The 11,385-nt window shown below is 34.8% G+C and overlaps 2 long non-coding RNA genes across 2 annotated transcripts; one reads left to right on the forward strand and one right to left on the reverse strand.

The window, feature by feature from the left end:
* Positions 1 to 1,769: 1,769 nt before the first annotated feature.
* On the reverse strand, positions 1,770 to 3,548 carry LOC125252994. The gene is made up of 3 exons (XR_007181322.1): positions 3,392 to 3,548; positions 2,543 to 2,559; positions 1,770 to 2,244 (listed from the first exon to the last, which is right to left on the reverse strand). It is a non-coding gene; the product is annotated as an uncharacterized LOC125252994 (long non-coding RNA).
* Positions 3,549 to 6,806: 3,258 nt separating this feature from the next.
* LOC125253355 lies at positions 6,807 to 10,679 on the forward strand. Its single transcript, XR_007181417.1, has 3 exons — positions 6,807 to 7,123; positions 8,455 to 8,559; positions 10,240 to 10,679. It is a non-coding gene; the product is annotated as an uncharacterized LOC125253355 (long non-coding RNA).
* Positions 10,680 to 11,385: the final 706 nt, after the last annotated feature.

Genomic DNA, 11,385 nt, shown 5'->3' on the forward strand with positions numbered 1-11,385 from the left:
TTAGGGGTGGTGCCATGCTCGATTACTCTAGTGCGTCAGACAGTTATATAGTGTTAGGGGTGGGGCCATGCTCGGTTACTCTAGTGCGTCAGACAGTTATATAGTGTTAGGGGTGGGGCCATGCTCGATTACTCTAGTGCGTCAGACAGTTATATAGTGTTAGGGGTGGGGCCATGCTCGGTTACTCTAGTGCGTCAGACAGTTATATAGTGTTAGGGGTGGGGCCATGCTCGATTACTCTAGTGCGTCAGTTATATAGTGTTAGGGGTGGGGCCATGCTCGGTTACTCTAGTGCGTCAGACAGTTATATAGTGTTAGGGGCGTGGCCATGCTCGAGGGCTCCAGTGCGTCATCGAGCCCCCAGTTTAGCACCGCCTTTTGTGAAAAGGTTCCTGATAATTTACTCACCCCCATGTCATCCAAGATGTTCATGTCTTTCTTTCTTCAGGCGAAAAGAAATTAAGGTTTTTGATGAAAACATTCCCGGATTATTCTCCTTATAGTGGACTTCAATGGAGCCCAAATGGTTGAAGGTCAAAATTACAGTTTCATTGCAGCTTCAAAGCGTTCTACAGGATCCCAGATGAGAAATAAGGGTCTTATCTAGAGAAACCATAGCTCATTTTCTAAATAAAATTAAAAAGTATATATGTTTTAACCATAAATGCTCATCTTGAACTAGCTCTCTTCTTCTCTATTTGAATTCTGGCAGTGTAGACACTGCTAAGTGTATTACTGCCCTCCGCAGGCCAAAGTTTGAACTAACTGTTATATACTATTGAACTAACATATTGTATATAAAAATTAGTTCAAAACTTTTACCTGTGGAGGGCAGTAATACACTTAGCAGTGTCTACACTGCCGGAATTCAAATAGAGAAGAAGAAGAAGAGAGCTACAGTGGGTTCCAAACGGGATATATCGCCCTCCGAAGGGCACTTCGGAGTGAAAACAATCATGGCCGCCATATTGAAGGGTTGTTCCAAACTAAAGTGCTCAAAACTGACCACTTCAAAGGGCCCTTCGGAATGAAGGATTTCAAAGGGTACAACTGATGGACACTTCGGGCCCCCATGATCCTTTGCACAGGAAAGTTGTTTGACATCACAGAATGGGCACAGGAGGTTAGGAGTTCGATTTTACCTATAAATGTATGTATAGTATTTTTCTGTACTATTGTAATATTTATATGAGTTAGATTTAGTAAATTATTATGGTCAAAACGACAGTGTACTTCAACAAAAATACTTTACAGCTCCCTTTATTAGTCCATTCAAATGTTTCAAATACATAGACACAATATAAAATATGGTGTAATAAACCTAAATAAATAAACTAACGTTAAACAAAGGGCACCGCTTGCACAATCTACTCCTCCTTGATTGTCTCGTTAAGATGACGCAGAAGTGCGTTCCAAAAAAAGAGGGTTTTTTTACCCCTACACCCTTCATCCCTTCGAAGCTCTCACTCTGAAGGGGAAACCATCTGAAAGGAATTAGGGCATAGGGATGAGCCCTTCCGAATGGAACGCAGGGCTACTTCAAGATGAGCATTTATGGTTAAAATGTATAAAATTGTATTTTATTTTTTAGAAAATGAGTGATGGTTTCTCTAGGTAAGACCATTATTTCTTGTATGGGATCGTGTAGAATAATTTGAAGCTGCAATGAAACTAATTTTGACCTTCAACTGTTTGGTGTCCATTGAAGTCTACTATATGGAAAATAATCCTGGAATGTTTTCATCAAAAACCTTAATTTCTTTTCGACTGAAGAATGAAAGACATGGACATCTTGGATGACATGGGGGTGAGTAAATTATCAGGAGTTAAAAGTGGACTAATCCTTTAAGTGAAAACTCTTACCTGAGAATTTTTACTGCTATTTAGGAGAACTTTTAGTTGTAAGATAAAACATTTCGTGAATACGGCCCCAGGTATATTGGACCAGGTTTGGTGTTAAAGTCTGCAGGACAGTGGTTCTCGAGGGCCAGAGCTGAGATCACCTACAATATGTTATGAACATGACTTTCAGAGAATCAGATTGACTGCTAGATCGATCACTTACAACAGTGGTGTCCAGTCCTGGTCATGGAGGACCAACGTCCTGCAGTATGTAGCTCCAACTTTCTCACACACCTGCCTGTAGTTTCTGGTGATCCTGAAGACCTTCATCAACTGGTTCAGGTCTGCTTAATGGCTGGAGGCACAGTTAATTCTGCAAACAGGACGAGATGGCAATAAATACTGAAAAGAGAGATGACAAACAAAATTTAATGGTATAAAGCCAGTTTAAAAATTGTATTCATGAATATGTATAATAACATCTGAGAATGTACACCACTGTACTGAAAAATACAGTATTTGCCATTTAAGTGAGGATCATCTCATTTTTAAAAAATGACACCCGAAATATTAACAGATAACATAAGCAAAATCTTAATGAAAATACAGTTATATGATGCAAAGAAAGTTTTTGTAAATGTGCATGACAAATCTACAATGCAAAAACTGAGAATGTGTGACTGAGTCAAACAGTACTTACAGAGCAGAACCAATGATCTGATTACACACAAGGAAGAGGGAGAAAAAGAAACAAAAATTAATATATCAGTCAAATATTGCTCTGTATGGATGAACGTGCTGATTAAATATACACATTCAAGAGAAACTATTATATTAATATTTTAGTGATTTATTTCATGGCCTAAATGTTTTACTTCAGTTATATCTTTTCATAATTAATTAAATATTACAGATGGTTGATTTAATTTGACAGTTATCTTTTCGGGTGAATATAGGCCAATGAGTCCTCTCTCTCTCTTTCACTCTCTGTCCCCGCGCGTGCACGCGCCAGCTTGTGCGTGAGACAATACGTACAAAGTTATTGTAAAATCTGTTATTTTTAGGTCACGATAACATGATAGTAATATGACCGTAGCTTATGTAACGAGATTTAATAAGGGTGTGCAGCTTAGTTATTGTATTTACGTCGCTGTATAAAACTTTAATACAAAGACACAACTCAGCCCGGTCATCATGGCTAGCTCAGTCGAGTCATCGCGTAAAAACAGCAACGGAAAAACAATAATAAATCAAATTAACACCGAAATGGATGTAAAACAATTCAAAGTAATGAATTAATGCGGTTTTTAAAGTATATTACCTCAGATTACCAGAAAATGAATTGTCCGAGCGGCTAGTCGACCGTTATAACCGTTATAATTTAAACGCAGCAAGCTAAATAATATAATTTAACTTAACGTTACTCATCAGATAAACCACTAAAGCGGGTGTAATTTAATTCCAATTAATTAATTCATTACCATTTCGACCTGTTACACTAATTTTAATAGAAAACTCAGAAATTACTATAGAAATATAAAAAGCTTACCTGTTTGCGGTACCAGTCGATTCCGGAATGACAGTTCATGGATGCTGTTCCAGCAGTCTCATTGGTTAGAATTAATCACGTGATGTCATATTATTAATAATTTATATTTATTTATTTATTTATTGCCATTTCAGAAAAATAATATATTAATATTGTGTGTGTGCATTATATATATATATATATATATATATATATATATATATATATATATATATATATATATATACATTACCGTTCAAAAGTTTGGGGTCAGTAAGATTTTTTAATGTTTTTAAAAGAAGCCTCTTCTGCTCACCAAGGCTGCATTTATTTGATAAAAACAATAAAATAAAAAAATACAGTAATATTGTGAAATATTATGACAATTTAAAATGACTGTTTTCTATTTTAATATATTTGAAACTAATTCAATTGTGATTATTATCTATTATCGATTACTATTCTTGTGATCAAAGCTGAATTTTCAGCATCATTGCTCCAGTCTTCAGTGTCACATGATCCTTCAGAAATCAGTCTAATATGATGATTTGATGCTCAAGAAACATTCATTATTATTATCAATGTTGAAAACAGTTGTGTACAATTTTTTTTTTTAATTCTTCGATGAATAGAAAGTTCAAAAGAACAGCCTTTATTTAAAATAGAATATTTTCTAACATTATAATTGTCTTTACTGTAACTTTTGATCAGTTTAACTCATCCTTGATGAATAAAAGTACTGATTAATTTTATTTCTATCCCCTAAAAATAAAAATAAAATTCTTACTAACCCCAAACTTTTGAACGGTAGTGTTTAATGCTACAAAAGATTTAGATTTCAGACAAATGCTGTTCTTTTGAACTTTCTATTCATCATAGCATCATGAAATAAAAATGTAAATAACTGTTTTCAACATTGATAATAATCATAAATGTTTCTTGAGCATCACATCATCATATTAGATTGATTTCTGAAGGATCATGTGACACTGAAGACTGAAGTAATGATGCTGAAAATTTAGCTTTGATCACAGAATAAATTACACAAATGACATAGAAAACAGCTGTTTTAAATTGGAATAATATTTCACAATATTACTGTTTTTGTTTGTATTTTTAATCAAATAAATGCAGGCTTGGTGAGCAGAAGATACTTCTTTTAAAACATTAAAAAATCTTACTGACCCCACACTTTTGAATGGTAGTGTGTGTGTATATATATATATACACACACACACACACACACACACACACACACACACAGTTGTCTCAGTCTGACTTTATTGGTCTGGGAGCAGCTACAAACAGGTAAAGACAGTACTTGTCTTACTATCTTGTTGACTGTGTGCAGTTTTAGTTATGGGATGGGCAACTGAATGTAATGACATTGGTGACATTTTACTAGATTGTTAAAAATAGTTTGATTAACCCTGTGCCTTGAGCATTTAATCATAAAATAATGATTTAACTTGTACTGTGCTGTGAACATGGGGGTTGCCCACAGTAAACCTGCTATGGGCCCCGGAGCTAAGGGCCCCACATGGGCTAACCAACTGGGGGCCTGTGTGGGTTTTCATGGGGCCCCAAAGAGTTTGCTCTTGCCCACACAGCCCCTCAGAAAACCCACACTTAGTGGGAAAAGGATGAAATCAAATTAAACTTGAGTTCTATGTTGATAAATTAAAATTGATTTCTGGATATCGTTATGTTATTTTTGTACACACGCAAACAAACACGTTGTGCTTTCATGTTTTATGGGGACTTTCCATATACATAATGGTTTTTTATACTGTAAAAATTGTATATTCTATCCCCCTACACTAACCCTACCCCTAAACCTACCCATCACAGAAAACATTCTGCATTTGGGAAAATGGGACAAATATGACCTATGAATATGATCTAATATGACCTACATGTCTTATATGAATGAACAATTTTGTGTGAATTCTATTAAACAATACATATATTTAACAGTATAATTTCTACATATTACATAAGGATAAGCTTAATACCATTAAACAATTTAAACAATTTAGTTTGTGTGTCATATGTGTATATATATATATATATACACATATATATATATATATGTGTGTATATATATATGTGTATATATATATATACACACACACTACCATTCAAAAGTGTGGGGTCAGTAAGATTTTTTAATGTTTTAAAAGAAGTATCTTCTGCTCACCAAGCCTGCATTTATTTGATTAAAAATACAAACAAAAACAGTCCACGTCACGCCTCTCTTCATCTCTCTTCACTGGCTACCACTTGCTGCTCGTATCAAATTCAAGGCGTTGACGCTTGCTTACAGATCTGCCACAGGCTCAGCACCCTCCTACTTCCACTCACTCTTACGAGTCTACACTCCTACCAGAAACCTGCGCTCATTAAAGGAGCGAAGGCTTGTGGTACCATCACAGAGAGGCACGAAATCACTTTCCAGAACATTCTCATTCACTGTCCCTTGCTGGTGGAACGATCTTCCTGCCTCCATCCGGAATGCGGAATCCCTGGCAATATTCAAAAGACAGCTGAAAACCCATCTCTTTCGTGAGCACTTAACCTCATCTTAAAAAAAAAAAAAAAAAAAAAAAAAACTTCTTACTCCTATCCTTTCACTTCCTCTAATCCCTCTCTATTGTAGCTTAGGATAATCTGAGCACTGCCTATAACTTGTATTATGAGCACTTCTTGTCTATTTGCCTCGTCATGACGACTCGCTTGTTGTATTCCTCACTTGTAAGTCGCTTTGGATAAAAGCGTCTGCCAAATGAATAAATGTAAATGTAATGTAAATGTCATATTTAATCTATTTTGTTGTGTTGCAATAATTGTAAAAATAAATAAATCTGCATCTAACCTAAAAAATTGTGTATGTGTACATCATTAAATGAAACTAAAGAAACCACTCAATTTATTGGAGTTCTAATGGTTCGTACTGGTGTCAAGATACCAACGTGTAATCTATAGGTTACCAAAGATGTTCTATTGGTCCTTAATGGTATCCAATAGGCAAAATATGCTACCAATAGAAGGTGGCAAATTACCAATAGAAACCCACTTGGACCATTATATTTTCCATTAAAACCAATACAGGCAAATAAGCAAAACATGCCACCAATAGAAAAAAGCAAATTACCCATACAGACCCACTAGGACCATTACAGTTTCCATTAAAACCAATACAGTTCCCTTTAAAACCATTAAAACCATTACAATTTCTGTAATGGTTTCTATTGTTTTTTTCAGCAGGGTTGTCATCAATTAATACACTTCTTAATTACATTACATTACATTTTTACATTATTACATTATGTTGTCAATAAATTACCTTTATCGGTAAGTTTTGGCCACTGCCTGACATCATCTACCCATGTTCCCTTTCACCAGACATTTTCTTTAATGAGCAGGATGAACTTTAATTGAAATGTCATTAGAGGGCACCGGCAAGTGTCACACCGTCAAACTTCGCAGGCACGCAGTAATGGCGGCAGGCAGCAGGTGACTCCGTGCCGGATCCGTTTTCAAACCGGCAAATCCGCGTTACAGTCACCTCCGTTTCACTGCTCTAAAACGGATCCAGCCCGGTCCCGGTTTCCGTGGGCGGGAACAACAGTCGCAACGCAGATTCGGCCCGTATCCGCGGAAACGAGCGCGCGAATTTTTTTCTGGAGTTTAGAAGAGGAGGCAGACGCAGACGGTGCTCGGTCGGTATCCTACTTCAAAAACATCACCAAAGTAAGTCATACTGTTCTATTAATGAATTAATTTCTTATTAATTATATTGTGTACTCGTTGGCTTAAAGTTTAAACTTAAGGTTTGGAGTTTTTATTGCTTATTAGATCGGTATTGAATCGTAATGTTAGTTAACTCTTATGTTAGCAGAGGGCACGCTAACAAGATCCAGAGGATTATAATTATATAAGTTAACTGACGAATTTTAACTGCTTTAATTTTCACTGTTAAAGTATTAACTGCGTGGTAATGCTAGTAATAAGCTAGTGTTAACGTAATCTAGCTAAGGCCTACCGTAGACCCGTACTTTACAGCAAGGGTTTATAACATCATTTCTTAGTTTATAACATGAACTAACCATTAACATTACATAGTTATTTGTTAATCTTTGTTAACGTTAGCTAATAAAATACAGTTGTCCATTGTTCATGTTACTTCACAGTGCATTAACTAATGTTAACAAATACAACATTAGAATTTAATGTATTATATGTAAATGTTGAAATTAACATTAACAATGATTATAATTATAATACATCATTTATTATAATAAATGATGTAGAAGTGGTTCATTCTTAGTTCATGTCAACTAATGCTAACTAATGATATAGTCTCTTCTCCTCACCAAGGCTGCATTTATTTAATCAATCATGCAGTAAAAACAGTAATATTGTGAAATATTATTAACCTGCATTCTATAGTAAAATATAATTTATTCCTGTGAACAAAGCTGAATTTTCAGCATCATTACTCCAGTCTTCAGTGTCACATGATCCTTCAGAAATCATTCTAATATGCTGATTTGATGCTCAAGAAACATTTATGATTATTATCAGTATTCAAAACCGTTGTGTTGCTTTATATTTTTGTGGAAACAATTATATCATTCAAACATTTGTGGTAAGATTAAAAAAGAGAAATTAATACTTCATCAAGGATACTTTAAATCGATCAAAAGTGACAGTCAACCCTAAATGACGACATTTATAACAAAAAAAAATTCTATTTAGTAAATTTTGTAATTAAACTTAATTCAATTAATTAACATTTTCTAATCATCAAAGAATCCTGAAAAAAGTATCACCATTTCCACAAAAATGTTAAGCAGCACAACCATTTTCAACATTGATAATAATTAGAAATTTTGCATGAGCACCAAATCAGCATATTAAATGATTCTGCTAAATTTAAATTATTATTTAAATTCTTTATATACCTGTTTATCCTTTAACTGATCTACATTACAGATGAGATTTCAATCAGGATTCAGGAGCTTATTAGTCTGGAGGTTGGAGATGTTTACTGCACATATTTTTTTTTTTTTTCTCAACAGGAGCTGTAAGGAATAACCAGTCCTCTACCAGTGCAGCAGATTCTTGCCTTTGACTGTGGCGATGACCAGAAGGAATGTGCCAAAGCCAAAGAGGCCTTAACTGAGGTAAATTTCAGATAGAAGCAGCCTAGTGGCGGGTTGTGTTTCATCACCATACCATTACAATAAGCAATAGTAGCTGACTTCATAAAGAAAAAAGGGACAGTTGAGTTTATATTGTCACATGTTAGTGTATGCCAAGCCCAGTTGCAGCACATTTATTTATATAATACTGAACAGTATTATCTCTACATTTAGAGATTATTTTCTGTGGACTGGGCTTGTCTTATTTTTTTAGAAAACATTATACGAAAAGCATTATATTATTATTTTGAAGACACTTCATATTTAGTTCAAATTGTACATGAGAAAAGCATAAGGAGAAATTTACAGATTTTTTACTTGGATACAACAGTGAAAAATGTGTATAGGAGAACAGACTTTTATCACAATTATACATACATGAGTGAATTTTTTTTATTCTGGTAATTTTAAAGGATAAGTTCACTTTAAAATTAAATTTTCCTGATAATTTACTCACCCCCATGTCATCCAAGATGTTCATGTCTTTCTTTCTTCAGTCGAAAAGAAATTAAGGTTTTTGATGAAAACATTCCAGGATTATTCTCCTTATAGTGGACTTCCAGTGGTTCCAGACAGACTGTATGGCCTACGCCTTCCCTATTCAACTTACAGAAAAAAACGGAATTGGCGCCGCGTTCGTTCCGTAAGTAGAATAGGGAAGGTGTAGGACATACAGCGTAAGCTTTTTAAAGAATAAGGAAAGCGGAAGCACGTACAAGATGATCATTTGTGTTTATAAAGCATATACAGTTGTATTAATTTTTTTTTTTTTTTTTTCGAAAATGACAATTGTTTCGCTAGATAAGACCCTTATTCCTCGTCTGGTATCGTTTAAAGCTCTTTGAAGCTGCACTGAAACTGTAATTATGACCTTCAACCGTTTGGAGGCCATTGAAGTCCACTATAAGGAGAAAAATCCTGGAATGTTTTCATCAAAAACCTTAATTTCTTTTCGACTGAGGATAGAAGGACATGAACATCTTGGATGATGTGGGGGTGAGTAAATTATCAGTAAAATTTTACTTGAAAGTGGACTAATCCTTTAATTTGCAGCAGTTGTTTAAAGTTGGTGTTCATTTGTGTGACGTAAATAAGTGTCAACAAAATTTCAGCCAAAGCAGAGTGATCAGACCAATAGCACTAGATTGCTTTGGTGTGCTTTAACATAGATTGAGAAGGGGAAATTGAAAGACGAAGTACACAGCCTGTCTGATGTGTCAAAGGCTATGTTCACACTGTCAGTCTAAATACAATTATTGGTGTATCCGATTGGAATCTGATCATGGCATGAGAAAGTGACATAAATCACGCAAAATCTGATCAGATCGGTCAAACTGAAATTGATTTCCAGAAATGACATGTGAATATGATTTCAAACCACATGTGAATGTAGCTCAAAGCAGATTAGTAAAAATTACATGTAATTTCGTGTAATTTTGTTTTGTGGTTCACACTTTATGATCACATTCCAATCGGATATGCACAAAAATCGGATTTGGACTGACAGTCTGAATGAGGCTAACATCTCCACCAACATCAGGGATGACTACACACAGCAATAGTAGAGGCTCATATAGACAAGCCTCACAACCGTCAGATTCTTGATTTACTGGGACAATTACAAGAATAACAGCTTTCTTCTTTTTTTTTTTTTTTCTGCAGATGCCTCATGGGAATTAAACGGCACATATGAAGTGGTTTGTAATACCATGGTTTTCCGACCTGTCCCGATTGGTTCTTGATGTGTTTATGGTTCATTATATGAAATTATTTTTTGTATGTTTATTTTTTCCCCATTTCTTCTATTTTTTTTTTTTTTCTTCTTTACTTATACATTAAGAAAGGTCGTGAGATTGTTTAACTGTTTGTGTATCAATGTTTTAAAGTATAGTTCACCGGAAAATGAGAATTTGCTGTTAATTTACTCACCCTCAAGCCATCCATGATGTAGGTGACATTTTTTTTCTTCAGTTGAACAGTAAAGATTTTTAGCGTGGTCCTTGGTGATTCGTATAATGCAAGTCAATGGCTACCGTCACTTTGAGAGTCATTAAAACATATTACAGGCAAAACAAAGTTAATACCTGTGACTGATGCTGACGTTACATTGAGGTCTTATAAAGCGAAACAGACCAATCTTTTTGCTTCATAAGACCTCAATGAATCATCCGGAGCCACAGGTATTCATTTTGTTTTGCCTGTAGGTTTTTTTTGACTCTCAAACTGTAGCCATTGACTTTTATATTATACTTTTATATTATACAAATCACCAAGGACCACATTTTCAGCTAAAAATCTTCTTTACTTCTTTACAAGTCTAATACTTTAATATATCTCCGATTGTATTCATCAGAAAGTCATATACACCTAGAATGGCTTGAGGGTGAGTAAAGCTTGGGGTAATTTTCATTGAAAGTGAACTAATCCTTTAAAGGGATAGTTCACCCAAAAATGAAAATTAATTACTCATCTCATTTTGTTCCAAACTCGTAAGACTTTCTTTCATCTTTGGAACTCAAATGAAGATCTTTTTGATGAAATCTGAAAGATTTCTGTCTCTGTGCTGACAGCTACACAACTACCACTTCTACACTTCCATGAATTTCAACTACAGAGTTCATAAAGAGATCACCAAACTAATCCATATAAATTGAGTTTGAATTGTCTCAAATTTGGATTAAACGATCACTTTATATGATGAACAAACCTCTTGCTGATGATCAAGCGTGTTGTGTAACACGAGAATGAACTTTATTGGTTCTCGCACATCAGTGAACATGCTTGAGCTTCCCTTTACCACAACTGATG

Source organism: Megalobrama amblycephala, linkage group LG18 (genome assembly GCF_018812025.1).
Source record: "Megalobrama amblycephala isolate DHTTF-2021 linkage group LG18, ASM1881202v1, whole genome shotgun sequence".
Classification (NCBI taxonomy): domain Eukaryota; kingdom Metazoa; phylum Chordata; class Actinopteri; order Cypriniformes; family Xenocyprididae; genus Megalobrama; species Megalobrama amblycephala.